This window comes from Erinaceus europaeus, chromosome 12 (assembly GCF_950295315.1).
Source record: "Erinaceus europaeus chromosome 12, mEriEur2.1, whole genome shotgun sequence".
NCBI classification, from domain to species: domain Eukaryota; kingdom Metazoa; phylum Chordata; class Mammalia; order Eulipotyphla; family Erinaceidae; genus Erinaceus; species Erinaceus europaeus.
The window spans coordinates 63,259,871-63,283,851 of record NC_080173.1 but is presented as its reverse complement, the minus strand read 5'-3'; positions in this window follow the sequence as shown (position 1 = coordinate 63,283,851).

The following is a 23,981-nucleotide window of genomic DNA, read 5'->3' as shown; positions in this document are numbered from 1 at the left end:
GAGAGTGAAGGGCACAAGAGTCATTTAACTGGGGATGCCAACAGCTCTCAGCAGAGAGAGACACTTTATGTTGAATCCCTGCCGTACAATGAGACTCTTGCTCAGATCAACAGCCAAATTCAAACAAGTCCTGTGTTCTCTAACTACTAATACTCCACAAGTGAGGAGCTAGACTTAAAAAATATATACAGATTTCAGTTTGGGAACAAATGTACAAACTGACTCTGAAATGTTCTGTTACATCAAAGATTACTAGGTCACTCCCTATTGCTATTGCAACTTTAAGAGGCTCTTACTGACAAAAGATGGGACTATATGATCATTAGTATAAGACATAGTTGCAATGAATGAAAACACATTAAGTTACATGGATACTCTATAGAATGTCATTTATCTCATGTCTGATTAATTAGAGGATATTTAGTTTTGTTTCAATCTATGAGTTTATTATGAATAAAATTTTAAAAGAGAGGATAAGATCACTCATGACCTCTCTTGGAGGATGTTAAAAAACCTGCTACTGATTATTTAGAAAGCTGGCAAATGCAGAGAAAAAAATTCAAGCATTTGATTTTTTTTCATGCTTGTCCTGTCTGTCCTTTAAGAATCAAGGGATTGTCAGGAAGACAGCATAATGATTATGCAAAAAGACTTTCATGCCTGAGGCTCAGAGGTCCCAGATTCAATCCCTGACACCATCATAAACCAAAGGTGAACAGTGTTCTGGTAGAGAGAGAGAGAAGGGGGGGATATAGAGAAGGGGGATAGCCTTGGGGGGACCTAAGGGTTGATGAGAAGTAACTCTTCATATGAAGAGTAAGAAATAGAATTAGAGTAACATAATTGTGCAAACTTTAATGAAAGTATAGACAACCAGATATCATGCACTTTCTGATGCATTACCATGAAGTGTTACTGCAAAAAAAACAACAACAAACAGCCAAACAAACAAAAAACTAGGCCTGGATTAATCAAAGCTCTAGATCAAATATCAACTACTTACGGAGGAGAAGGAAAAACATACTGAAGGGCACCATAATTGCACTGTGGAGATAATTCAAGGTAGTCTTCTGCATGGAAGGTGGTGCTGGTGTGTGTGTGTGTGTGTGTGTGTGTGTGTGTGTGTGTGTGTGTGTGTGTGGTGAGTATTAGTGATCTCAGTACAGCTCATGGTATCAGAGACAACACAGAGGAAAATGGAGTCCTTGTAGAGGCCAGGTAGTGGGTCAGAATCCATGGATCATGTCTAGAGTCCAAGTGAGAAGGACCTGCATTAGCTCATGGTGGGTATTCAGAACCTGAGTAGGGTGGCAACAGTGGTGGTGGGGGTAGCAGACCCTCCCCTGGAAGAGAGTGTCCACATGGGATGGGCATCCTAGAAGCAGGAAGTATGAGATTTTGGAGCCTAAGAAGAGCTTGAAGGGATCAACTGCATAAGGCTGGTTGAGCAGCAGTGATGTCATGTGAGTCTTAAAGCCAAAGAAGGCTAAGGGAAATGCCCATGCAGGAACCTGCAAAAGTGATAGACTGGATGCTTAGGAGGGTTCATTCAATGAGTAAATGTGATGAGGCTAATAGGAGCCATGTAGCTGGAGGAGGGAGTTACATATATGGAAAAGGGGCAATTGAGACCAAACTCTGTAGTGATCCGGGATTAGAGGTGATAGTGTGCATTCATGTTTTTCAACCTTTATCTAGATGGTATGGATATAAACACAGGTGAAAATGTGGACATGGATAAATATAAATGTGTGTGTGTGTGTGTGTGTGTGTGTGTGTGTGTGTGTGTGTGTTCTTGAGCTTTGTCGACAGAGACGGCCTGAGGGAAACAGTATTCTGATGCCAATAGGCACACCTTGTGCTCATACTGTGATGTCTGAGTACTACCCTCCACTAAAAAGGAGCCAGAGTTGTGGGAAAACAGATGATTCTTAGGTTGGAACAGAAACAGTATAAAATAGTCCTAGAATATCTTTTCAGAAAATTCTGGAAAGAGGAATTTCTATGCCAGAAAACAAGAAAGTGTTCAAAGGCAGATGAGGACATGTCACAAGGACATAGAAGTCAATTTGAGGGCTGCCACTAGATTGTAACACAGAAAAATGGGATATAAAAATAAATAAGGACCCATGACAATCAGTTAAATAAGGATTCTTGATGATAGAAATGATTTTTCCCCTTTAAAAGTAAATATGAAGAAATAAAAATGTAAGTAAAGGTGGAATTTGAAAATGATCAGGAGCTGGGAGGTGGCACACTTGGTTAAGGGCACATATTGAGGGCACAGGGATCAAGGTTCAAGTACCTAGTTCCCATCTGCACGGCAGGGCTTTATGAGCAATGAAGCGGGGTTGCAGGTGTATGTCTTTCTTACTTCCTCTCATTCTCCCCCTCTCCTATCAATTTCTCTGCCTTATCAAATATAAGAGAAATTAAGAAAAAAAAAAAAAAGGAGAGGAAGGAAGGAGGGGAGAAAGAATGAAAGAAAGGAAGGAAGGCACTAGGCAGAACTTGGAGTGGAGCTGGTTACTGCACCAAAGTGAAGGTTCTGGGGTGGGGAGGGTTCAGGTCCTGGAACATGATGGCAGAGGAGGACCTAGTGGGGGTTGTACTGCTATGTGGAAAACTGGGAGTTGTCATGCATGTACAAACCACTGTATTTACTGTTGACTGTAAACCAGTAACCCCCCAGTAAAGAAATTAGAAAAAAAAAAAAAAAGGAAGGAAGGAAGGAAGGAAGGAAGGAAGGAAGGAAGGAAGGAAGGAAGGAAAAAAGACAAAGGGGGTAGGGTAGTAGCACAGCAGGTTAAGTGCACATGGCACAAAGGATCCCAGCTCCCCACCTGCAGGGGGGTCGCTTCACAAGCAGTGAAACAGGTCTCTAAGTGTCTGTCTTTCTCTCCTTCTCTCTGTATTCCCCTCCTCTCTTGATTTCTCTCTGTGCTATCCAACAACAACAATGGCAGCAATGGCAACAATATAATAACAACAACGATAAAACAACAAGGGCAACAAAAAGGAAAAAAAAATAGCCTCCAGGAGCAGTGGATCTGTGGTGCAGGCATCAAGCCCAGCAATAACCCTGGAGGCAAAAAAAAGAAGAGAGAGAGAGAGAGAGAGAGAGAGAGAGAGAGAGAGAGAGAAAAGAAAGAGATAGAGAAAGGAGGAAAGGAGGGAAATGGTGGTAGCTGGGGAGATAGCTCGGCCTGTTAAATCACCAGCTTGCATGGCTGAGGCTCCAGAGGCTACAGGTTCAATCCCTGGCATCACCTTATACCAGAGATGAACAGTGCTCTGGTTCTCTCTCATAGTCAAGCAATAAATAATCTTTAAAATGTTGAGGGCTGGGTGGTGGTGCACTTGGTTGAGCATACACATTACCATACTCAAGGACCCTGGGTTCAAACACCTGCTCCCCACTTCAGGGGGCATATTTCACAAGTGGTGATGCAGGTCTGCAGGTATATTTCACAAGTGGTGATGCAGGTCTGCAGGTATTTATCTTTATCTTGCACTGTTTTGTTTTTTTTTTTTTTTTTAGGAAGAGAATGAGCATTTATTGGGAGAAAGTATAAACCATGTAGGCAACATAGAGAGAGCGAGATGTATGAGGACTTTTCTTTCCCTCTTTATCTTCCCCTCCCTCTACATTTCATTCTGTCTTGTTCAATAAAATAGAAAGAAGGAAGAAAAAAAAAAAAGGAAAAAATGGCCATGTTGTTAGAAGGATCACCTAAAGCCAGGTGATTTAGGCCCAAATTGAAGAACTCTGCAAAAGAGCATGACCAGACCCTTCCAAAGTGCTGAGGTCATGAAAGTCAGTGGAAGACTGAGGAACTGCTTCAAAGTGGGGAAGACATGACAACTAAGTGAGGTGTGACGATTAAATGAGGTATGTGATCCTAGACTGTATCTTTTCATTTTTGCCGAGGGAGGCCCTTGAGCATACGTGGTTTCAATGCTCTCAGGCTGACATTTTCATTCAGACACAGAGAGATGAAGGGGCGTGTGTGTGTGAGTGTGTGTGCGTGTGTGTGTGTGTCTGTGTGTGTGTGTGTCTGTGTGTGTGTATGTGTGTAGAGACACCACGGTACTGGAGCATCCCCTGGCATTGTGGCACTCTCCAATGGTGTCAGGACTTGAACCCGGACTTTACCTATGGCAAGGCCTATGCTCTACCCTATGAGAGCTACTTTTCAGCGCTAGATTGCACCTTTTTAATTTTGTTTTTGCCAAGTTTCTGAGAATTTTTGCCTCCAGGGTTATCACTGGGGTTTGGTGCCAGCAAATCCACTGCTCCTGGTAGCCATCTTTTTTCCATTGTTGTTGTTGGATAGGACAGAGAGAAGTGGAGAGAGGAGGAGAAGACAGAGAGGGGGAGAGAAAGATACCTGCAGACCTGCTTCACTACTTACAAAGTGACCCCCCCCTGCAGGTGTGTGTGTGTGTGTGTGTCGGGGGGTTAACCCGGTTCACTACTGCCCAGCCCCCCTTTTTTCTATAGAGAGTATTATTAGGACATTTGATGGAACTTGGAATGCACAGTAGAAATGGATCATTGCTAATTTCCTAGCGCTGGTGGCTGTGCTTGTGGTTGTGTGGGAGAGTGCCTGTCAGAGTTGTGGGAAACAGCTGCTGAAGTCATGGGTGTGGGAGTGTGGGAGGGAGGGGCTGCTACTACTGATCTGGAATGGTTCAGTGGGAAAAGTTTTTTTTTTCACTATTCATGCAAAGTGGTTTTTTTTTTTTTTTCAAGTTTGAAGTTATTTTAAAATAAATATTTTTATCATTAAAAAACAGCAAGCTGTTCATAATAATCCCAAATGGGAACAACTCAGCTGTCCATCAGTAGATGAATGGATAAATAAAGTGTGGTGTAACCATACAGTGGCACATCTCTTGGCATTAAGAAACATGGAGAGCTCAAAGTAAACCTTGGACTGGGTTAGACGTACTGAACCAAAGCAAAGGATTCTGGGGGAGGAGGGCAGGGAGAGAGAGAGGCTGGAGGTCTGGGGCTTTGGGGTCTTGGTGTATGAGGGTAGGAAAGGACCTACGTAGAGGGTGAGAGTGTTTTGCAGAGGCCTGTTGTGGGGAGATGAGAAATTTTACCTGCATGTCAACAACTGGACTATAAACCATTAACACCCCCCAGTGAGGGGTGCATTATCTTGAAATATTGAGTATTTCTGTAGTGCCTATTCTATATCAATGCTGTTTTGGTTTTATATTTTTTTGCGTCCAGGGTTGTCACTGGGGCTCAGTGCCAGCTAGCACTATGAATTCACTGCTTCTGGAGGCCATTTTTTTCCTATTTTATTGGATAGGACAGAGAGAAATTGAGAGAGGAGGAGGAGAAGATAGAGGAGAGAGAGAGAGAGAGAGGCACCTGCAGACTTGCTTAGCTGCTTGCGGAACATCCCTTCTGCAGGTGGGGAGTGGGGGCTTGAACCCGGATTCTTATGTGGGACCTTGTGCTTTGTACTATGTGTGTTTAACTGGGTGCGCCACCACCTGGCCCCCTGTATTGGGAATTTAAAAATACATATTAGGTAATATTTTAAATAGCATGGAGATTGTACCAGGAGTATCCTGCATCTTGCCATGCTCAAGGCCTAGGGTTCAAGCCCTAGCGTCACATAGAAGTATGAAGGACAACTTAGGGAAGCTTCATGAACATGAGTGGCACTGTGATGTCTCTCTTCTGTGTACCTCACTCTCTTCCTTTCTGAAAAAAAGAAGAAAAAGATGAAGAAGAGGCAGCAGAGCAGAAGCAGCAAGGGAGCATTAGAACACGAGTGAACAGCGCTATGACATGAACGGAACTTGAAAGTAATTTACTGGGGGCTCTGGTGATGGCACACCTGGTTGAGTGCACATGCTGCCATGCACAAGGACCCAGGTTCAATCTCTCACTCCCCAGCTGCATAGGGTGGGAGATACTTCATGAGAAATGAAGCAGGTCTGAGGTGTCTTTCTCTCTCCTCCTGCTTTACATTTCTGTCTTATTAAATAAAAAATATAAAGAAAAAAGGGGGCAGGGTGTAGCACACAGGGTTAAGTGCACATAGTACAAAGCATGAGGACCTGCACAAGAATCCTGGTTTGAGACCCTGGCTCTTCATCTGCAGGGAAGGTCTCTTCAGAAGTGATGTAGTAGGTCTGCAGGTGTCTGTCTTTCTCTCTCCTGTTATCTCCCCTCTCAGTTTCTCTCTGTCCTATCAAAAAAAAAAAAAAGAAAGAGAAAAGGAGAAAAAAGAAAGAAAAGAGAGAAAGAAAGGAAAGAAAAGAGAAAAATGGTTGCAGGAACAGTGGATTCATAGTGAAGGCACCAAGCCCTAGTAATAACTCTGGAAGCCAAAAAAAAAAAAAAAAAAAGGCAAGGACTGGGCAGTGGCGCACTCAGTTAAGTGTACGTATTACTATATGCAAAGACCTGGGTTTGAGCCCCTACTCTCCACCTGCAGGGGACATACTTAGTAAGCAGTGAAGCCGGTTGGCAGTTGTGTATCTTTCTCTCTCCCTCACTGTCTTCCCACCTCTCTTAGCCCTCTCAGTTTCTCTTTGTCCTGTAAAATAAAAATAGAAAGGGAAAAAAAAGGAGGAAAAAATAGCTGTTGGGAGTGGTGTATTCATAGTATCAGCACTGAGCCCCAGCAACAACCCTGGTAGCAATGAAAGAAAGAAAGAAAGAAAGAAAGAAAGAAAGAAAGAAAGAAAGAAAGAAAGAAAGAAAGAAAGGGGAAAGGAAAGGAAAGAAAAGAAAAGGAGAGAAAGAAAGAAAGGGAGAGAGAGAAAGAATAAGTAATGTACTAAGTGAAAGAAGCCAGTCACAAAAGATCATTATTGTATTATTTTCTTTATATGACATGTCCAGCATAGATAAGTAGATCTGTGATTGCCAGGGGATAGAGGAGTGGAGTAAATGGGGAGGTGACAGCAAGTGGGCATGGGGTCTCTTTTGAGATAGTGAAAATATTCTAAAATTGGTTATGATGATAGTTGCACAACTCTGGGAAGATAATAAACATCGTTACTTCTATTTTCCCTTTCTAATTTCAGATAGAGGCAGACAGGGAGAGAGGGAAAAAGAGACAGAGGAGGAGAGATGCCATGATACTACTCCACTGTTCATGAAGCTTCAAGCCCTGGTGCTGTTATGGTTCCAGGGGTTCAAAGCCAGGCGCTGCAGTGTGTTTGAGAACCTGCACAGTATCAGGAAATGGGTGGCAGGTGTGCAGGTCCACCCAAATGGAGGCCATTGTGTGTCCAGGTAGAGGGAGGTCCTGAGTAGGTAGCAGTTACCAGGTGCACACGGAGACACCAGCAGAAGGCCATTTACAGCTTCCAGAAAGCTAATGAGAGCAGGGGCTTAGGGGACAACTAGCATTGTCCATTGGAGCACAGGAGCAGACTACATAATCTAAATAATCCTCTCCTCTGAGTTAATTGCTGGGTTCTCAGGCCTAATGGCTTCTCTGTTACTCTGAACACACCACAGAATTGGGATCTCTTGCTTGGTTCCCTGGAGTCCAGCTGTCACTTGATTCTCCTGGAAGCCAGCTGCTGTGCTGGGGGGCTGGGAGGGAGGGTGGGGCTGCATTCGGGACCTTCTTTGTGTGGAGTGGGCATGGGGACAGGGGCTCCAGACGGAAGTGATGGCCCCCTTCCCTGAACAGAGGACAAGTGTGGAGCTGCCTGGCCAAGCTGGCTTACATTGGAGGCTACTTGGAGATGAGCAAAGGGTTTCTTTAGATGTTTCTAAAGGAAGGAAGGAGAGATGGGGGCAGGAGGTTTCTATCTTGGGACTCTAGTTAGTGGAGTTTTCCAGGAGATAGTCTACCTACCTGGCCTCCTTCTTTCTCACTCCAGGGAAAACCCACCCCTCCCCGGTGCAGGTGGTAGCGTGGTTTCCGTTTCACAGGAGGGTCAGCCTCACGGTGTAGATGCAACCTGCCAATTCTAGTGAAGAAGCTGGGTTTAGATCCAAGTGTGGCTGGTCTGGAATCCCTCAGATTTCAGGACAGATCTAACAAATCTCCACCTGTGAAGAACCAGGGAATCCTCAGAGCCATCAACAGGCCTCATGGCACTGGGGGCAGGCCTGAGCCCCGCCATCCAGAGAGGGCTAAAAGACCAGCTGACACACAAAAATGATGCATGTAAAATGGTGGGGCTCTGGCCTCCATACATTCTTGTTTAGGGCCTGTCTTCTGTTGGGTTCTGTTTCCATCCTGTCTGCATCATTGCAAGCACCCAGGTTCTGGAAATAAAAACATTTATTCTTAATTTTTTTCAATTATCTTTATTTATTTATTGTCTAGACAGCCAGAAACAGAGAGGCAAGAAGAGAGAGAGACAGAGAGACAGAGAGACACCTGCAGCCATGCTTCACCACTCATGAAACATTCCCCCTGCATGTGGGGACCAGGGGCTTGAACCCAAGTCCTTGTACACTGTAATGTGTGCACTCAACCAGATGTGCCACAACCTGGCCCCAGAAAGTGAAAACTTTGACTGATTTTGTACTTGCCCGGAGACTAGAGAGAAAACCGAAGTATAACCCCTAAATGCAGAGGGAGAAATGGGTCCTACTCAGTCAGAGGGTGTAGGTGAGTGTGGGGTGTGAGGAAACACACATGCATTGCCCAGTGGGGTCTCCTCTTATCCTGGGCTTGCAGGACTGCACTGCTCTTATGAGCATCCTGGTGCTGACTTTTTTTTTTAAGTTTTTATTTATAAAATGGGAACACTGACAAGACCATAGGATAAGAGGGGTACAACTCCACATAATTCCCACCACTGGAATTCCATATCCCTTTCCCTCCCCTGATAGCTTTCCTTTTCTTTAACCCTCTGGGAGTATGGACCCAGGGTCATTATGGGGTGCAAAAGGTGGGAGGTCTGACTTCTACAATTGCTTCCCCGCTGAACATGGGCATTGACAAGTCAATCCATATTCCCAGCCTGTCTCTCGTTCCCTAGTGTGGTAGGGATCGGGGGAGGTGGGTCTCCAGGACACATGGTGGGGTCATCTACCCTGGGAAGTCAGGTTGGCATCATGGTATCATCTGGAACCTGGTGGCTAAAAAAGAGTTAAGATAGAAAGCAGAGCAAATTGTTGACTAATCATGAACCTAAAGGCTTGGATATTATACATGAAGATTTGGGGTCTCTGTTTTGGAAAAAGCTAGTAGGTCTATTTTAGGTATATTCCAAGGAGCCCATGACCTAACTAGTTTTTGCCTGTGCCTGACATCTAATATGCAGGTGACCTAAGCTATTGTCTGGAGGGAAGGTGTCATAGTTGGAAAAATGACCAGAAAGCTGAATCAGGGAAGAGAGTAGCTCCCAAATATGGGAAAAGTGTATAAATATTGTTAACAATAAACCCCATCAATTTGATCTGGGGCCCATATTCAGCGTAGGAGCCTATGTAACCTCTGCATCCCTGTAGGTCTGAGCTCACATTCCTTGGGTATTGCTAGGGCTGTACCTATTAGGGCCGCACCAATTTCAGGACCCATCATCCTCAGGTAATAGGCAGAGTATGCTGTCCAACCTCCCTTCAGAGAATAGAACATTCCCTACCATTGGTGATCCACATTGAGGGCCAGTTCTGATAGGGGCCTACAGAGGGGCTGGTGCTGACTTTTCTCTGTGCTCTTACTGAGCGCACAGAATGGGGGGGATGGTTGCCAAGGGTCAGTTTCTTGATGCCGTCTGGAAGAGCAGGTTATGGCCACAAGGTTTCTTAGTATGTTTTCAATAAATAAGGGGAGCAGGATTGAACAAATGCTTAACTGGAGTGAATGAGAGAGGCTGATGCACCTGCCTCTCAGAATGGGAGGGAGAGCTCCAGGACACGGATGCTTGGCATCCAGCAGCTTGAGTCCTGCACCCACTGCTCACCTCATGGATGCCCTGCCTGTGATGGTAACACCTGAAGTCGTCGAGACTTCTTCCTTCTGTAGTTGAGAGGTGACCCCGCAAGACCCTCTGTTCTATACTTTCATTGCTAAAACGTGTGTGTTTTCATTGCTAACAGGTGTCTCTGCCCACCTTCCATTTAACTCCTCAAGAAACATCTTGATTTCTTCATTCACAATCACTTCATGAAAGCTTTATCATCATCATAATTATTTATTATTATTATTACTATTATTATTATTATTACCAGGGCACTGCTCAGCTCTGGCTTATGGTGGTACAAGGGATTGAACTCGGAACTTTGGTGCCTCAGGTATCAGTGTCTTTTTACATAATCACTATGGTTATCTCCCTAGTTTAACTTTATTGTAATTCTTTATTTTGTTGTTGTCATTCCTGGGGCTTCACTGCTCCAGTACTACTTTTTCAGATAGAAAGAGAGACATCACGGCACTGCAGCTTCTTGCCATAGTGCTGTGGGGGGTGAGTTCAAACCCAGTACACCTAGGTGAGTTACTTTGCTGGCTATTATAATAACTAAATTTATTTCTTCCTCCCTCCCTATCTCCCTTCCCCCCTTCTTTTTCTTCCTTTCTTTCACCATCAGGATTATCACTGGGGCTTGACAGAGTGCCTATACATCATTACTGTCTCCTCTTTTAACAGAGAGTAAGAGACAGAGAGATATAGAGAGAGGGAGAGAGAAAGAGAAGAGATGCCTGCAGCACTTCTCCACCATGTGTGAAGCTCCCTCCCCCACCAGCTGGAGACTGGGCCCTTGATCTTAGGTCTCTGAATATGGTGATGTGTGTGCTCTACTGAGTGAGCCACCACCTGGTAACTCATTTACATATCAACAGGCTCTATTAGGGACAGACTCCTTACTTGGACAGCTTCACTAGTTACTGACTGTCCCCATTCATGGCTTCCACCCCACCCACCCACCAATCTCCATCTGTGACCGAATAACTGTGTGGCTATAACTCCAGAGATATTAAAGGCTGTTAAAATGGTTTCATTTGAGGGGCTGGACTGTGACACACCTGGTCCAGTACACAGGTCACCATATGCAAGAACCCAGTTTGAGCCCCCACTCCCCACCTGCAGGGGGAAAGCTTCACAGTGAAGCAAGGACTGCAGGTGTTCCTCTTTCTCCCTTTCTACCTTCCTCTCCCCTCTAAATTACTCTGTTCTCTCAAAAAAAGAAAAAGAAAAGTAAACAAAAAAAGAAAAGAGAAAAAGGAAAGAAAGAAAGAAAGACAGAAAAGAAAGGAAACATGAGATCTGTGTACACATATGTTCTTAGTAGCACAATTTGTAATATCCATAACCTGGAATCAACCCAGGTGCACAGCAACAGATGAGTGGCTGAGGAAGTTGTAGTCTATATACAGTAGTATAAAGTAATAGTAATAGTAGTATTGTGGGATATATATATATAGTAATAATAGTATTGTGGAATACTACTCAGCTATTAAAAATGGTGACTTCACCATTTTCAGGCAATCTTGGATGGAACTTGAAAAAATCATGTTGTACTCCCCAACACTTCATCTCCACTATTCCAACCTTTGGGTCCATGATTCTTCAACAATTTGTTTGACTTTGTATGTTAACTCTCTTTTCAGCCACCAGGTTCCAGATGCCACCAGGATACTGGCCAGGCTTCCCTGGACTGAAGACCCCACCAATGTGTCCTGGAGCTCCGCTTCCCCAGAGACTCACCCTACTAGGGAGAGAGGCAGACTGGGAGTATGGACTGACCAGTCAACGCCCATGTTCAGCGGGGAAGCAATTACAGAAGCCAGACCTTCCACCTTCTGCAACCCACAATGACCCTGGGTCCATGCTCCCAGAGGGATAGAGAGTGGGAAAGCTATCAGGGGAGGGGGTGGGATATGGAGATTGGGTGGTGGGAATTGTGTGGAGTTGTACCCCCCATCCTATGATTTTGTTAATGTCTCCTTTCTTAAATAAATAAATAAATAAATTTTTTTTAAAGTGCTTAAAATAAAATAAAAAAAAGAAAAAATCATGTTAAGTGAAATAATTCAGAAACAAAAGGATGAATATGGGATGATCTCACCCTCTGGCAGAAGTTGAAAAACAAGATCAGAAGAGAAAACACAAGTAGAACCTGAACTGGAGTTGGAGTATTGCACCAAAGTAAAAGACTCTGGGGTGGGCGGGGGGTGGGGTGGGGAATACAGGTCCAAACAGGGTAACAGAGGACCTAGTGGGGGTTGTATTGTTATGTGGAAAACTGGAAAATGTTATGCATGTACAAATTATTGTATTTATTGTCGAATGTAAAACATTAATTCCCCAATAAAGAAATTAAAAAATAGAAAGAAGGAAAGAAAGAAAGAAAGAAAGAAAGAAAGAAAGAAAGAAAGAAAGAAAGAAAGAAAGAAAAAATGGCTGCCAGGAGCAGTGGATTCATTGTGTGTGTAGGCACTAAGCCCCAGCAATAACTCTGGTGGCAATATAAAAAAAAATGGTTTCGGGAGTCCGGCGGTGCAGCGAGTTAAACGCACGTGGCACAAAGCTGAAGGACCTGCGCATAAGGATCCCGGTTTGAGCCCCCGGCTCCCCGTCTGTAGGGGAGTTGCTCCACAGGTGGTGAAGTAGGTCTGCAGGTGTCTGTCTTTCTCTCACCCTCTCAGCCTTCCCCTCCTCTCTCTGTTTCTCTCTGGCCTATCCAACATCGACGACATCTTCAACAACAATAATAACTACAACAATAAAATAACAAGGAGCAACAAAAGCGAATAAATAAATATTTTAAAAAATGGTTTCATCCAATGCACATTCCTGAAAACTTTTGAAATCATTAGGAGAAGCAAGTTTCCAGGGAACTGGTATAACTGGGCAGATTGGACATTGGACTCTGGCGTATGGTCATATCTGGCTGACAAGTTCTAGCCAGACACAGGGAGGGGGGGGTCCTGCTGACTCTCCCTGGGCAGATGGGGAAAGCATCCCAGAGCTGAAGGAGGACCTTCTGTCCTACCTGCACCAAGCCAAGAGTGAGACTTTGGGACGGATGGCTGCATGTGACCAAAGTGCATCGGACTGTATCCTGTGCATAACCATAACCACAGCCACAATGCTGTTGTTCACTTGCTTCCCATCTACTCTTCTGGGAGACTCAGCAGTGGAGTCACAGCTCCCAAGGGGAGGTCACCAACCTGTGTTCTGTGGGCACTTCATGGGTGACAGTAAACTGGACTTCTGCAGTGTGAAGTGGGGGGGGGGGGCTGTCAGCTGTTGGGAGGGTGGAGTCTGCCCTGTTTCCATGGTGCTGCTAGAATTGTAGTTAACAGGGCCTAAGGGTCAGGGGCTCAGGCTGAATGGGGTGTAATGGGTCTGGAACTGCTAACAGCCCCTCCCTCCCATCTGCAAGTCTTTCTATTTCTTGGGATGAGAATGATTCTCAACTCTATCTAGCCCAATCCCCCTACCCTTTTATCATAAAAAAAAAAAAAACATTCAATGCCTCTTTTATTCACTTGAAAGAAAAATTACAATATAGGAACACAAGTATCTTTTATTTGATTAATTTATTTTTTAGATTTATTTTTATTAGTCATTTAATAATGATTTACAAGATCATGAGATTACAGGGGTAAAGTTTTCTTTGACATTTACTTTCTTTTTTTAAAAAAACATTTTATTTATTTTAATTTTTTATTTATGAAAAGAAAATGGGTAAAGTTTTATATCATACTCACCACCACTGTTCTTTCTCTCCCCCCATAACTATCATAGTTTTCCCAAAATCTTAGCAACGGTTAGATACAAGTATATTTTATAACACTCCAGTAAGCTGCTCAGTCTGTAGCACAAAGGAGAAATGGAAGGACGTGGTTTGAAGCTCCTTTGTGCGCAGTCACTGTGAATGTGACACCATTAATGCAGACTGGCCTACGGCCGTTGCTGTGGATGGCTTGATTTTGTGAATTGGTGAACACCTCAGTGAAGTTCTGAAAAAGACAAAGTGTGCGCTAGTCTTCATTAACTTGGTAGTTATGCTTCTGCAGAACTTACTGACGTTGTGCCAGAAAGAAAAAAAATCTTTGCATTGACTACCAGACAAAATGAGCTAAGAGACCCCAGGTAATTACAGATGGTTTCTCATTCTTAGCATCCTCATTTGTGACCTTTGAAGGTGGTGTGGGTCCAGAACAAGCTGTAACCCTGTGGCCCCTCCCATGCTATAGCCAAAGTGGAGGCCTGTCACTAAATGACCAAGGTGTTGCACACACTTCCCCAATGCCCACATGAGCCTCTCTGGGGACTTGGCAGAGTCATAATGGTTCAAAGGGCAGTGGTGTGCTCAGACTGGCAGAGCCATGGGATACGCTGGTAACCGGTGGGGGGACAAGAGGGCAGGAGACAGTGGTGGCTATTGCAGCAGTTAGGGGAGAGGCCAGTGATGGGGGACATTGGGGAAGGTGTCTAATCTGCTGCTGGTTCTCAGTGTGGGATCCTCTGAGCCTCAGACAGCCAGGTCACAAGCAGGTGTTTAAGGAGGCAGCTGGGTGGGATAGGGTTAGGATTTGGATTCTGGGGCTGGGGAGACAGCATAATGGTTATGCAAAGAGACTCTCATGCTTGAGGCTCCATAGTCCCAGGTTGATTCCCCAGCACCACCATAAGCCAGAGCTGAGAAGTGCTTGGTAGCTCTCTCTGTGTCTCTCTTTTCATTAGAAATAAGTACATCCACCTGCAGGAGATAAGTCTTATGAGCACTGAAGCGTTGATGCAGGTGTCTCTCTCTCTCTCTTACTTACACTTTATCTCCCCTTCCCCTCCCAAGTTGTCAAAATAAAGTCTGTTTAAAAAAAGAATAACTTGGGAGTCAGGCGGTAGTGCAGCACGTTAAGCACACTTGGTGCAAAACACAAGGACTGGCTTAAGGATCCCAGTTCGAGCTCCTGGCTCTCCACCTGCAGGGGAGTCCCTTCACAGGTGGTGAAGCAGGTCTGAAGGTGTCTATATTTCTCTCACCCTCTCTGTCTTCCTCCTCCTCTCTCCATTTCTCTCTGTCCTATCCAACAACAATGACATCAATAACAACAACAATAATAACTACAACAACAATAAAAAGAGGGAGTTGGGGGTAGCACCAAGGGTTAAGTGCATGTGGCGCAAAGCTCAAGGACCAACATCAGGATGCCGGTTCAAGCCCCCAGCTCCCCACCTGCAGGGGAGTCGCTTCACAGGTGGTGAAGCAGGTCTGCAGGTGTCTATCTTTCTCTCCTCCTCTCTGTCTTCCCTTCCTCTCTCCATTTCTCTCTGTCCTATCCAACAACAATGGCATCAATAACAACAACAATAACGACAACAAGGGCAAAAAAAGGGAATAAATAAATAAATAAAATATATATTAAAAACAACAATAAAAAGACAACTAGGGCAACAAAAGGGAAAATAAAATAAAAAAAAAATAATAAAAGAATAACTCTCCTCTCCCAGGTCAACTATGAATGCCAGGAAAGACCACCTGGGACTACAGCAAGACAGGACTAGAGTGACTTCAGGAAGCCACCAAATCACCGGTGAGTGCAAACACGTGTGGCTCTTGGACGAAGAGGAGCCTGGGGAAAGATTTAGTGGCTGGTAACAGTCCAGCAGTTTACCTGTTGAGACACCACCTCCAGTCTGTTTCACCAACAAGGGAACAGCTGAAGGGAGGACAGGACTCCCCTGAGACTCACCAAATGCAATTGTGAGTCTCCACTGCTACTGCCCTCAGAATTGGGAGCAACAGCGGGGAGGCCCTGTGCTGACACCAGGGGACAGAAAACTAGTGAGGAAATTCAAGAGAAGATCTATACCTCGGTGGCCTAGTGGTGGGGCTGTGAGAATCTCTTTGCATAACCACTGGATTATCTCTGGCCCACCCTGCTTTATCTCTTGGTCAGGAGTCAGTGATTAAGCTAAGAAGCCTACTTATAGTTTAAAAGCCCTCAGACTCCCATAGTCTAAAGGGAAGAAAAAGAACAAAAGAGGCTTTTAAGCCACTGAGCTCCAACTCAGGGATTAAAATAATATTGAAACAACTGTCAATTCCCACAACTTTGAACCCTTTAATTAACTTAGATACAAGTCAATCCAGACAAGAGTGATCAGTAATTTGAAAAGTACCAGGAGAGGGACCTCATAACATACTACATAAAATGGTTAAACCAACAAGAAGAAATATTGGAGAAATGAACCAGGACAAGAGTCCAGCTAAATTCCCCCCAAAGGTTGAAGCATAAAATAATGAGGTCAACATCAAAACACTAGTTAAGGAAATAATCACAGGAGTGAGTAAAGAGTTTGAAAGAATTGTCATCAGAAATGCAGAAACAACAAATGAGACCCTGGAAGAAAACACTAATTATCTCAAAGTTACTAGAGAGCTGAAAGCTGAAATAGCTGAGCTAAGAACACAACTAGCTGAACAACCTAAAACAGTATCAGAACAGGGTAACAAAATATATGAACTCCAGAAAACAGTAGAAGGGAGAGAGAATAGAATAAATGAAGCTAAAGACAGAATTAGCAAGATCAAGGACAAATTAGAGACAACTAAAAAAGAAGTAAGAGATTTCAAAAAGAGATTAAGAGATACTGAAAACAACAACAGAGACCTATGGGATGACTTAAGAAGAAATAATATATGCAATATTGGCTTACCAGAGGAAGAAAGAGAGGGAGGGAAAGAAAGTATTCTTTAGGACATAATAGCTGAGAACTTCTCTAGTCTAGACAACATCAAAGACATAAAGGTTCAAGAAGCCCAGAGGGTCCCAAACAGAATTAACCCAGACTTAAAGACACCAAGACATATCCTATTTAGAATGGAAAGAAAGAAGGAAAAGAAAGGATCCTGAAGGCTGCAAGAGAAAAACAAAGAGTCACCTACAGAGGAGAACCCATAAGATTAGCAGCAGACTTCTCCACACAAACACTACAGGCCAGAAGAGTTATCTATCAAGTGCAAGGTATCTATCAAGTGCTCAATGAGAAGGGCTTTCAACCAAGACTACTGTATCCTGCTAGACTGTCATTCAGACTAGATGGAAGCATCAAAACCTTCTCAGACAAGCAACAGTTGAAGGAATCAACTATCACCAAGCCTGCCTGTAAAGAAGTTCTGAAAGATTTCCTATAAACAGACTACCATAAATATGCTACCTATCAGAACACTCTAAAAATATACAATAATGGCATTAAAATATCTTTAATCTTTGATATCAATAAATGTCAATGGCCTTAATTCACCTATTAAAAGGCACAGAGTAAGAAGATAGATCAGAAAACACAACCCAACAATATGCTGTCTACAGAAAACCCACCTAACTCAACAAGATAAACACAGACTCAAAATGAAACGATGGAAAACTATCATATAAGCCAATGGCCCACAAAAAGGGCAGGAACAGCTATTTCTATATCTGACATGACAGAATTTAAAATAAAGTTAAAAAAGATAGGGATGGACACTACTTAATGCTCAGTGGATCAATCATTGTTAAGAGGACTTAACAATTATTAACATCTATGCACCCAATGAGAAGCCATCTAAATACATCAAACATCTACTGAAAAAGCTTCAGCAATATATTAACAGTAACACAATCATAGTAGGAGGCTTCAACACCCCACTCTCTCAATTTGACAGATCATCCAGGCAGAAAATCAATAAAGACATGAGGGAGCTAAATGAGGACATAGATAAACTAGAACTATTGGACATTTTCACAGTCATTCATCCCAAGAAACTGGAATACACACTTTACTCAAGTCCACATGGGTCATTCTCTAGGATAGACCATATGTTAGGCCACAAAGACAACATCACAAAGAGCATTGAAATCATCCCAAGCATCTTCTCAGACCGCAGTGGAATTCAACTAACACTTATCAACAAAAGATTAGTAATAGTCCCAAAATGTGGAAACTCAACACTATACTACTTAACAACTACTGGGTCAAAGAGGAAATCAAGGAAGAAATCAAAATATTTCGAGAGTTCAATGAAAATGAAGATACAAGCTATCAAAATATTTGGGACACAGCTAAGGCAGTACTGAGAGAGAAGTTCATAGCTATACAAGCACACAGTAGGAAAGAAGAAAAAGCAAATAAACAGCCTGATTGCACATCTTAAAGACCTAGAAGAAGAACAAAGGAACCCTAAAGCAATGAGAAGGACAAGAATCACTAAAGTTAGGGCAGAAATAAATAACATTGAAAATAAGAAAACCATACAAAAGATCAATGAAAGTAAATGTTGGTTCTTTGAAAGAGTGAACAAAATTGACAAACCTTTAGGCAGAATCACAAAACAAAAAGGGGAGTGTTGATATGCTTCTAAATTCTGCTTATAAGACCTTCTGTTTTGATTATCACATTAGGTTCGCTTGTATTACTTACGATGTGGTCTATTTACATAATCACTGTTTTACCTGGGTCCCGCCCTGCCTGCAGGGTGTTGGTTTAATCCCCACTGGTTAGATGGAAGCTTTCTATGTTCTGTTCCTGCTCTTTCTTTGCTCCGCCCCCTCTCCTAGTCATTTCCTTTCCCTTGTCACTTCCGGTGAAGAGATGTATAAAAGGCGATGTATCTGATTAATAAATGAGATACTGCTTCCCAGTTCAGCCATGAGTCCCTGGTCGTCTGTCTCCCACCCGCAAAGTTAGACGGGTAAATGGTCCCCAAACAGGGACTGACAGGAAAACCCAAATAAATCAGATCATAAATGAAAGAGGTGATATCACAACAGACATCGCAGAAATTCAGCATATCATGCAAGACTTCTATGAACAACTATATGCCACCAAGCTAGAGAACCTGGAAGAAATGGACAATTTCCTAGAAACCTATGAACTTCCAAAATTAAGTAAAGAGGAACTAGATAACATGAACAGGCCCATCACAGCTAATGAAGTTGAAACAGTTATCAAAAACCTTCCCAAATATTAATTCCTGGACCAGATGGTTTTAGAAATGAATTCTACAAAACCTTCAAAGAAGAACTAATACCTCTACTTTTAAAAGTCTTCCAGAAGATTGAAAAGACTGGAATACTCCCTTCCAACTTCTATGAAGCCAACATCACCCTGATACCAAAAGCAGACAGGGACACAACCAAAAAAGAAAACTACAGACCAATATCTCTGATGAACATAGATGCTAAAATATTGAACAAAATTCTAGCCAACCTGATACAGCAGTATATTAAAAAGATTGTTCCTCATAACCAAGTGGGGTTTAACCCGGGAATGCAAGGTTGGTTTAATATATGTAAATCAATCAACATGACCCACCACATCAATAAAAGCAAGACCAAAAACCACATGGTCATATCAATAGATGCAGAGAAAGCCTTTGACAAAATACAACACCCCTTTATGATCAAAACACTACAAAAATGGGAATAGATGGAAAATTCCTGAAGATAGTGGAGTCTATATATAGCAAACCTATAGCCAACATCATACTCAACGTGAAAAACTGGAAGCATTTCAACTCAGATCAGGTATTAGACAGGGCTGCCCACTATCACCATTACTAGTTAACATTGTGTTAGAAGTTCTTGCCATAGCAATCAGGCAGGAGCAAGGAATTAAAGGCATACAGATTGGAAGAGAAGAAGTCAAACTCTCCCTATTTGCAGATGACATGATAGTATACATAGAAAAACCTAAGGAATCCAGCAAGAAGCTTTTGGAAATCATCAGGCAATACAGCAAGGTGTCAAGCTACAAAATTAACATTCAAAAGTCAGTGGTTTCCCTCTATGCAAACACTAAGTTAGAAGAAGTCGAAATGCAGAAATCAATTCCTTTTACTATAGCAACAAAAACAATAAAATATCTAGGAGTAAACCTAACCAAAGAAGTGAATGACTTATATACTGAAAATTATGAGTCACTACTCAAGGAAATTGAAAAAGGCATAAAGTGGAAAGATATTCCATGTTCATGGGTTGGAAGAATTAACATTATCAAAATCAATATCAATATCATCAAAATGAATATACTGCCCAGAGCCATATACAAATTTAATGCTATCTCCATCAAGATCCCAACCACATTTTTTAGGAGAATGGAACAAATGCTACAAATGTTTATCTGGAACCAAAAAAGACCTAGAATTCCAAAACAATCTTGAGAAGAAAGAACAGAACTGGAGGCATCACACACCCAGATCTCAAACTGTATTATAGGGCCATTGTCATCAAAACTGCTTGGTACTGGAACATGAATAGATACACTGATCAATGGAATAGAACTGAGAGCCCAGAAGTAAGCCCCCACACCTATGGACATGTAATCTTTGACAAAGGTGCTCAGACTATTAAATGGGGAAATCAGAGTCTCTTCAACAAATGGTGTTGGAAAAATTGGGTTGAAACATGCAGAATAATGAAACTGAACCACTATATTTCACCAAATACAAAAGTAAATTCCAAGTGGATCAAGGACTTGGATGTTAGACCAGAAACTATCAGATACTTAGAGGAAAATATTGGCAGAACTCTTTTCCACATAAATTTTTTTTTTTATATTTTATTTTATTTATTTATTCCCTTTTGTTGCCCTTGTTGTTTTATTGTTGTAGTTGTCGTTGTTGGATAGGACAGAGAGAAATGGAGAGAAGAGGGGAAGACAGAGGAGGAGAGAAAGAGAGACACCTGCAGACCTGCTTCACCGCCTGTGAAGCGACTCCCCTGCAGGTGGGGAGCCAGGGTTCGAACTGGGATCCTTATGCCGGTCCTTGTGCTTTGTGCCACCTGCGCTTAACCCGCTGCACTACAGCCCGACTCCCTCCACATAAATTTTTTAAAAGTTTTTTTTTAATTCCCATTTGTTGCCCCTGTTTTATTGTTATAGTTATTATTGTTGTTGTTATTGATGTCATTGTTGTTGGATAGGACAGAGAGAAATGGAGAAAGGAGGGGAAGACAGAGAGGGGGAGAGAAAGATACAGACCTGCTTCACCGCTTGTGAAGCGACTCCCCAGTAGGTGGGGAGCCAGGGCTCGAACCAGGATTCTTTTGCCGGTCCTTGAGCTTTGTGCCACATTTGCTTAACCTGCTGCACTACTGCCCGACTCCCTCCACATAAATTTTAAAGACATCTTCCATGAAACAAATCCAATTACAAAAAGAAAAAAAAGACTAAGGCAAGCATAAACCTATGGGACTACATCAAATTAAAAAGCTTCTGCACAGCAAAAGAAATCACTACCCAAACCAAGAGACCCCTCACAGAATGGGAGAAGATCTTTACATGTCATACATCAGACAAGAGGCTAATAACCAAAATATATAAAGAGCTTTCCAAACTCAACAAGAAAACAAATAACCCCATCCAAAAATGGGGCGGGGACATAGACAGAATATTCACCACAGAAGAGATCCAAAAGGCCGAGAAACACATGAAAGAAACACTCCAAGTCTTTGATTGTCAGAGAAATGCAAATAAAGGCAACAATGAGATACCACTTCACTCCTGTGAGAATGTCATACATCAGAAAAGATAACAGCAGCAAATGCTGGAGAGGTTGTGGGGACAAAGGAACCCTCCTGCACTGCTGGTGGGAATGTAAATTGGTCCAAACTCTGTGGAGAACAGTCTGGAGAACTCTCAGAAGGCTAAAAATGGGCCTACCCTATGATCCTGCAATTCCTCTCCTGGGGATATATCCTAAGGAACCCAACACATCCATCCAAAAAGATCTGTGTACACATATGTTCTTAGCAGCACAATTTGTAATAGCCAAAACCTAGAAGCAAACCAGGTGTCCAACAACAGATGAGTGGCTGAGCAAGTTGTGGGATATGTACACAATGGAATACTACTCAGCTATAAAAAATGGTCACTTCACCAGTTTCAGCCAATCTTGGATGGAGCTTGAAAAATTCATGTTAATTGAAATAAGTCAGAAACAGAAGGATGAATATGGGATGATGTCACTCTCAGGCAGAAGTTGAAAAACAAGATCAGAAGAGAAAACACAAGTAGAACCTGAACTGGAATTGGTGTAGTACACCAAAGTAAAAGACTCTGGGGTGGGTCTGCGGGGGGGAGAATACAGGTCCAAACAGGGTAACAGAGGACCTAGTGGGAGTTGTATTGTTATATGGAAAACTGAGAAATGTTATGCATGTACAAACTAATGTACTTACTATGGAATGTAAAACATTAATTCCCCAATAAAGAAATTTTAAAAAATGAAATAAGTACATAAAATATTTTTTAAAAATAGGAATAAAGGATTTGTATTCTAGAAGGAAAAGAAGCCTGCAGACAGAGCCATCCATGACCACTTGGTTCTTTAATAATAGACCCCTTGGGCATCTCTAGCAGCAGAGCCCCAGCTGGGACACACAGTCTCACTGCCCAGGCCTGTTCTGGGAAGGGAGAGAGAATAAGGGTGCAACTCAGAGCTGTTAGTATTTTAGTTCTTAGGACAAAGTACCTCTCTTTCCTTCTGCCCCAGCTAAGGGACCTCTCCAGCCCTCCAGGGGGCAATCAATCAGGGCTGCCAGTGGAGGACACAGCCTCAGGGCCTTCTCTAGCTGCCATGCTAGGTGCCCAGCACCCTGGGCTTAACCTTCTGGAGGTCTGAGAGGAGGTCTGGCCCTAAAGGGCACTGCTAGAAAGCCCTTATAGTGCCAGGCCTTCTTAAACAGGTTTCTTAAACCTGTTTCCACATGTGAGGTATACAAGCGAGTAGTTGTAGTAGAAATTTTATTGAAAGGCAAATGTCAATCTTTCTGAAATGTTTCCCAAAACCTCCAAAAATGGTGCTTTCACCAGGAAGAGTGCATGAGTGCCTGACTTCACAAGTAGGCACCCCCCCACCTGGTGAGTATACACACACACACACACACACACACACACACACACACACACTCCACAATCATGGCTACTCCATGGGCTCTTCTTTTGCCCAAACCTAGCCTTATATAACTAGCTGTTCATCTCTTTTACTTATTATTGGAGGTCCTGTCTTGGGTTTTTTCCTGGGCAGGGCAATTCTTCCCATCATACCTCACTCCAAATTGGCACAAAAGAAACTCAGATCAACAAAGACTAAGTTCTCCTGCCAATGGGTGGGGCAGGGCAGGAGGCAGGGCAAAGGCTTTGGTAGGGCCCTTTACTGGAAATGGTCATATCAAAGTTAGTCAGGCAAGATTTTCTACCATATCACTCTCATATATGCCTGTAGCTCTCTCCACAACACTCATGTGCATTGTTCCCCATCATTTCCTTTACTGAACTCTGTAATATGCACTTTTACATTTCTTTAATATCAAGTTCTGATATTCATAACCATGACTCTGATTAGTATAAGATTTCAAAGTGCCTTTTGAATCATTAAAGAAAGATTGAATTACCTTCAGAATAGTTTCAGTATTAAGTGTCACTGAGCTAATTTGGATTTTCTGAAAATTGGCACTCTAATAAAAATTTTGATTTTGCATAAGCCAGAATATTCAGATTAGAGCCATGTAAAAACTGGCTGAGTTAGTCCAACTAGACTGTGAGGCTACAGGATAATATAAACACACAAGCACATCTGGGTAGGAAGCAGGGTCAAAGTCCCATCCAGCCAACTGCTGTCACTAACCCTGTAAATCTTCCAGAAATTCCAACAGCCATTAATGTGCACCGACGTTGTAAGTGATGCTCTCATAATTGTGCCCATCTATCTGGGCTTGGTCACAGACAGGGTCATTTGGCTAATGCAGAATTCCATCTTCATTGCTCTGTAACTAGTTTTTAATCAGCGATGATTACTGAGCTGGGCTGCTGTGGTCTGGCTTCCTTGCTCCTTCCTCAAAGAGTGTCCATCGATGTTTCACTCCAGTTAACGAGAGACCAAAGGGAGTGGTGGCCAGGGGAGTTGGGGAGCCAACCAGGCTGTTTGTTGTGGCCACTAGTCTTTCCCCTCCTCCAGGGAGTCTCCCTTGCTCCTCCACTCCTGGATGGTTGGTGGGAAGTACTGACAGACAAGTGATTCCCTCAAAGAACCATCT